General features: G+C 36.7%; 1 non-coding gene and 1 pseudogene across 1 annotated transcript; both read left to right on the top strand.

The window, feature by feature from the left end:
• Positions 1-2,934: 2,934 nt before the first annotated feature.
• Positions 2,935-3,041, top strand: LOC141559329 (U6 spliceosomal RNA). The gene has a single exon (XR_012487377.1). It is a non-coding gene; the product is annotated as a U6 spliceosomal RNA (small nuclear RNA).
• Positions 3,042-3,148: 107 nt separating this feature from the next.
• On the top strand, positions 3,149-3,656 carry LOC141553668 (mitochondrial carrier homolog 2-like; annotated as a pseudogene).
• The last annotated feature ends 3,136 nt before the right edge of the window (positions 3,657-6,792 follow it).

The following is a 6,792-nucleotide window of genomic DNA, read 5'->3' as shown; positions in this document are numbered from 1 at the left end:
TAATGTTCTATTTACTCCCCAAACTAATCTATTTATTTAGTGCTATACCAATCAGACTCCCAAGAAACTATTTTAATGGCCTAGAAAAAATAACAACAAAATTCATATGGAAGAATAAAAGGTCGAGAATTGCAAGGGAACTAATGAAAAAAAAAAGTCAGAGGAAGGTGGTCTAAGTGTACCTGATCTAAAGCTATATTATATAGCAGCAGTCACCAAAACCATTTGGTATTGGCTAAGAAATAGACCGGTAGATCAGTGGAACAGATTAGATACAAAGGACAAAAAAGGGTACATCTATAGCAATCTAATCTTTGACAAACCCAAAGATACCAATATTAAGGATAAAAATTCATTATTTGGAAAAAACTGTTGGGAAAACTGGAAATTAGTATGGCAGAAATTAGATATGGATCCACACTTAACACCATATGCCAAGATAAGATCAAAATGGGTCCATGATTTAGGCATAAAGAATGAGATAATAAATAGATTAGAGAAACAGAAAATAGTCTATCTCTCAGACCTGTGGAGGAGGAAGGAATTTATGACCAGAGGAGAACTAGAGAGCATTATTGATTACAAAATAGAAGATTTTGATTACATCAAACTAAAAAGTTTCTGTACAAACAATAACTAATGCAAACAAGATTAGAAGGGAAGTAACAAATTGGGAAAATATTTTTAAAGTTAAAGGTTCTGACAAAGGTCTCATTTCCAAAATATATAGAGAACTGACCCTAATTTATAAGAAATCAAACCATTCTCCAACTGATAAATGGTCAAAGGATATGAACAGACAATTATCAGATGATGAAATTGAAACTATATCCACTCATTGAAACTATATTCCAAATCACTACTGATCAGAGAAATGCAAATTAAGACCACTCTGAGATACCACTACACACCTGTCAGATTGGCTAAGATGACAGGAACAAATAATGATGAATGTTGGAGGGGATGTGGGAAAACTGGGACACTGATGCATTGTTGGTGGAGTTGTGAAAGAATCCAGCCATTCTGGAGAGCAATTTGGAACTATGCCCAAAAAGTTATCAAACTGTGCATACCCTTTGACCCAGCATTGCTGTTATTGGGCTTATATCCCAAAGAAATACTAAAGAGTGGAAAGGGACCTGTATGTGCCAAAATGTTTGTGGCAGCTCTTTTTGTTGTAGCTAGAAACTGGAAGATGAATGGATGTCCATCAATTGGAGAATGGTTGGGTAAATTATGGTATATGAAGGTTATGGAATATTATTGCTCTGTAAGAAATGACCAGCAGGAGGAATACAGAGAGGCTTGGAGAGACTTACATCAACTGATACTGAATGAAATGAATAGAACCAGAAGATCACTGTACACTTCAATGCTGTATGAAGATGTATTCTGATGGAAGTGGATATCTTCAACATAAAGAAGATCCGACTCACTTCCAGTTGATCAATGATGGACAGAAATAACTACACCCAGAGAAGGAACACTGGGAAGTGAATGTAAATTGTTAGCACTACTGTCTATCTACCCAGGTTACTTATACCTTTGGAATCTAATACTTAATGTGCAACAAGAAAATGGTATTTACACACATATATTGTATCTAGGTTATATTGTAACACATGTAAAATGTATGGGATTGCCTGTCATCGGGGGAAGGGAGTGGAGGAAGGGGGGATAATTTGGAAAAAATGAATACAAGGGATAATGTTATAAAAAAATTGCTCATGCATATATACTGTGGGGAAAAAATTCTAAAAAAAAAAAACAACTGGGGAAAAAAGAAAAAAGAAAAAATTATTTCCTATCCCATTTCCCACAAAAACTATTCTAAATTTTCCCTTTTCTCCACAAACCTTCTACATATCCTAGCCTCCTTCCCCCTCACTTGTTACTATACTGACAAAATTGAATCCATTTACCATAAGCTCTTGTTTCTCATCTTCCCATCATCTCAAAATTCCTTGACATCATCCTCCACTTTCCCTTCCTTTCCACTAGTCTGTTATAAGAAGTTGATCCTTCTCTTTGTTGAAGACATTCTCATGTATCCTTGTATTCTCCTGTTGCTATTATTTTTGGCAAGTTGTTTCCATAATCTATATTAATTCTATATATTCTCTAATCTTAAAATCTTTCCCTCACTAAAGGTTCATTCTCTGCCTATTAACATGTCCAAATACTTTCCATCTTAAAAAATTTCATAAGAGCCTATAATCCTCTCAAGTCCTCATATTATCTCTTCTCCCTTTCTCAACCAAACACCTAGAGAAAGATATCTATCCTCTTCCCTCTACTGCTTCTGCTCTCATTCTTCAACTCATTGTAGTCTACCTTTCAGCTTCAACAATCAATTGAAACTGCTCTCTCCAAAGGTATCCATGATCTCTTTTTTTCCCCCTGAGGCTGAGGTCAACTGACTTGCCCAGGGTCACACAGCTAGGAAGTGTCTGAGACCAGATTTGAACTTGGGTCCTCCTGAATTCAGGGCTTATGGTGTTCTATCCACTGAGCCACCTAGCTGCCCCCTTATCCATGATTTCTTAATTGTTAAATCTAATGGTTTTCCTCAATCTTCATCCTTCTTGACTTGTCTACTGCATTTGACAATACTGTCACTCTCACCTCCTAGACATACTCTTCTCTAGGTTTTCATGACATGACACTCCATGTTTTGTTCTCCATCCAGTTTGATTGCTCTTTCTTGGTTTTCTTTGCTGGCTCATCATCCATCATCTTGATAAATGTATCATTAGACTTTATCTTGTGCTGCCTTTCTTTTTCTCTGTTCTTTTCTCTCTCATTTATAAATCTTCAAGAGTAGAGAATAATAAAGATCAATAAAGAATAAATGAGATTATCTTGTACTCATAGTACTTAGAATAGTATCTTTAACATTTGCTAAATAAATACTTTTTATTGATATGTTGGTTAGTGCCTGCTTCCGCAGCACATATACTAGAATTGGAACAATACAGAGAAGATTATCATGGGTCCTATATAAGAATGACATGCAAATTTGTGAAGTGTTCCATATTTTTTTTGTTTTTCTCACCTATAAAATTGAGAAAATAATAGGAACTAGCCTCACAGAGATATTTTGAGGAATAACTAAAAAAATTGAAATCCATTAAAGATTACTAGTGAGATGATGGTTTATTCTGCTGCTACTTTCATTACACATTCCTTCCATGTGATTATCCTGAGATCTATGGTAAGAAAGCAAATACTGCAGACTGTGTGAATCCATAGTAACCATTTACCAAAAAGAGGGCTTCACAGAATTCTTTGTGGACTTTATTCTTCACCTTCTGGGGGACATCATTTCCTTGAGGCTCTGTAATTCACAGTCCTATTTTGTCAATACCTTTACACTGGAGAGTGGGGATTCCACTATGAATAAAATGATGCTATTCCCAGGCTGTAGATTCTTTGCTAGTATACTGACCTATTCCTTTGTATTTATCTCCAACATGATGAATGTCAGCAATTGTGGGCTTGCTGGAGGATGCCCTCCTTATGTCCCAGTTTATTCTTCCTGGTTAGACTGTTGGTGCATGCTATAAAGAGGGAAACATTAGTCATTGAAATAGCTTGCTTTTCCACAGAGTCCTTTTTGGGAAGACTTGCTATTTGACTTGAAAATATTAATTTGAAGATGTGGGGCAAGGTCAATTACATTTCTGTAATCCCAGAGAAAATTGATTTCTATACAAGATATGCACTTTTCTGAAATAATCATTTAGTCTTGGGAAAATGAAAAAAATAGGATAGCTCATCAGTTTCATGGATTTAGTATCATCTGTATAAAGCTTATTTCCCAGCTCTCTAGAGGCAGCCAAGTTCTCCCAAGCACCAGGCCCATACCATTGCCTATTAGACATTTAAATTAAATGTTCCAAAAAGAACTAAAATGGGCAAAAAAGTGGCTCAGTTGATAGAACATTAGACCTATAGTTGAGAAGATATGAGTTCAAATTTGATCCCAGATACTTAATAGTTATGTGATAGTGGACTTTGTTTCCTCATCTGTAAAATGAGCTGGAGAAGGAAATGGCAAACCACTCCAGTATCTTTGCCAAGAAAACCCAGATGGGATCACAACGGTTCAGACAAGACTTAAAGAAGACTAAAAAAAAATTCAACAAGTTCAAAACAGAACTTATTGTTTACCCAAAATCCTACTTTCTATAAATCTTGCTTAATCTTATGAAGAGCAATGCCATTTTTCCAGGATATATAAATTATAATTTCAGCATTAGCCTTGATTACTTACTCTCCTTCACCACATACTTCCAATTACAAATCCTTCAAATCTGTCTCTCTATACTATCACAATCATAACCTTATCACTTCTCACCTAGATCAGTGGTATAAAAGCCAAAAAAACATTTGTCCCTGCAAGTTTCATATTGACTGAGAAAGCTAAAAATTAACATTATCTATGGCTTATTACATTTTATTTATTTTGTTAAACATTTCCCAATTAAAATTTCATCTTGTTTTAGACATGGGAGTTATTTATTAAGTGTTCCAACCACTGGGAATTTGATACCTCTAACCTAGACTCTTGAAATGTTCTTTTTTAAAAATTATTTTATTTTTTATTTATGGAGCAAAACAAGTATTTTTATAACAGAGTACCTAATTGCTCTCCCCATTACATGTCTCTTTCCACTCCTTTCCATTCAAAATGATTTTCTTTATGTGCTGATTTGACCATGTCATTCCCCTACTCAATAAACTCCAGTAGCTCCCTATTACTTCTAGGATGAAACAGAATCTTCTCTGTTAAACTGTTAAAACTCCATTCAACTTGGTTCCAATTCATATTTCCATGCTTGTTATACATTCCTCTCTTTTCAGCATTCCACTATCCTGCCAACCTGTCCTTACATATATTTCTCACACAGTACTTCCTAACGTTGTATATTTGCATTGATCCCTCATGATGAGGTAATAGGGAACCTCAAAATGATGAGGTAACTTGAACCAAATCATGAGATAAATACCTAATAATGAGGTATATACCTCAATAGGATTAAGTGAGATCTAGTGGCAGGATTCGGGGTACAGGGAGTCACATGGAGCTCCCCTGCAACCCCCTTAGGATTCAGCGCAAGGATACAAAGTTAAATCAGGTCTAGTGGCGGCGAGAATCCCCTGTAAATGAATTTACAAGCCCGAAAACCTAGATGGGTAAAAGATGTTTATTGCAGGGTTTGGAAGCAAGGTTAAGGTCTGGTTAGTAAAAGGCATTAGATAGAGGAAGATAAACGCCGAAAGCGGCGGGGACAGAGAATCTCTGATGCAAGCATCTTAGCTGGCATCTTTCAAATCTCTGAACCAAAGATGATTCTAGCTTTGCTCTTTTTATCTGCTTGAAGAAGTAATGGGCGGAGCTCAGGTTAATTCCTGGAAGGCCAGATTTTTGGCGGGCTTTATCCAAGCCAGCTCAGATCCAGTGGGGGGCTGGGTACAAGCCCAGACTAGTTTGACCAGATCTTGTATCAAAGGTCCAAGTCCCAAAGGAAGTTGTAGATCAAACAAGGATTATCAAGGGGCTACCGCCCTCAACACCTCAGACCTGCTAAGCACTCCCTTCTTACCTCTACCTCATCAAATTTCTCACTTTCTTTAAGATCCAATTTAAGTACCATCTTCTATGAAGCTTTTCCTAATCCTGAAAACTACCAGGGCGCGCTCTCTATCTCTCTCTCTCTCTCTCTCTCTCTCTCTCTCTCTCTCTCTCTCTCTCTCTCTCTCTCTCTCTCTCTCTCTCTCTCTCTCTCTCTCTTTCTCTCCCTCCTAATTACCTAGTTTTTATTTTGTAGCACAGTGAAAAGAATTCTGGGATTACAGAGGTCTAAATTTAAATTCAATCTCAGAAATTCCCTGGTTGTGTGATTCTAGGCAAATCACTTCACCCTTGTTTATCTTGGTCTCCTTAACAATAAAGTGGGAATAATAGCAGCTACCTGTTAGGATTGTTATGAATTTCAAATGAGATGACTTATTTTGTTATTTTTTAAGAAAGGCAACTGATACATAGCAAAAGCTATATAAATGTTTTTCCTTTGTCCCTTTCTTTGTATTTTATGCATACATGTGTCACCCAATAGAATGTAATTTCCTCAAGAGTATAGATTATTTTTTCCTTTGTATACCTAACACCTATTAGAATAACCAGCACATAGACGGTGCTTGATAAAGGTTTGTTGATCAATTGGTTTATTGGAAGGAGTCTCAGAAGTCATTATTCAGCTCCCCATTCTCCATTTTCCAGATAAGGAAAAGAGGCCCAAAGAAGTTGTCATAAAGAAACTCTGAAACTCTGAAAATCCTTGTAGGAGAAAGTCTCCTTCAACTCTGCCTCAATAAGGGAACTTGCCCCTAGGGACAGTTTCACCCTTATTATCAGTCCTGAACCTCATTGAATTCAATTCAAATTCTAATTCAAGCTGAAACTCAAGGAGGAGCCAATTTGGAGCTCCATCCACAGGCTCCCTACAGCTAAAGCTCTCATTATAAAAAGAGCCAAACTAAAACCCTCTCTTTGCAGAGGTTCCAAACATGCCAGCTCCATGCTTGGCATCCCAAGGAGCCTCTGTCCACTGGAATACTCTCTCCAGTGTCATCCTCTTTTTACCCTCACCTATTTACCTAATCAGACTTTATACCTCTGTCAGAATTTCTAATCTTACTTCCAACCCCCATAATAAATGCTTTTATCAATCTAGGTTTTGGGGTCTGTAAATTCTTTTACAGAGAATCTCTGAGCTGCCAGAAGGG

Source organism: Sminthopsis crassicaudata, chromosome 2, assembly GCF_048593235.1.
Source record: "Sminthopsis crassicaudata isolate SCR6 chromosome 2, ASM4859323v1, whole genome shotgun sequence".
Classification (NCBI taxonomy): domain Eukaryota; kingdom Metazoa; phylum Chordata; class Mammalia; order Dasyuromorphia; family Dasyuridae; genus Sminthopsis; species Sminthopsis crassicaudata.
The sequence above is the reverse complement of the archived record's forward strand: the minus strand, read 5'-3'. Positions and strand labels throughout refer to the sequence as shown.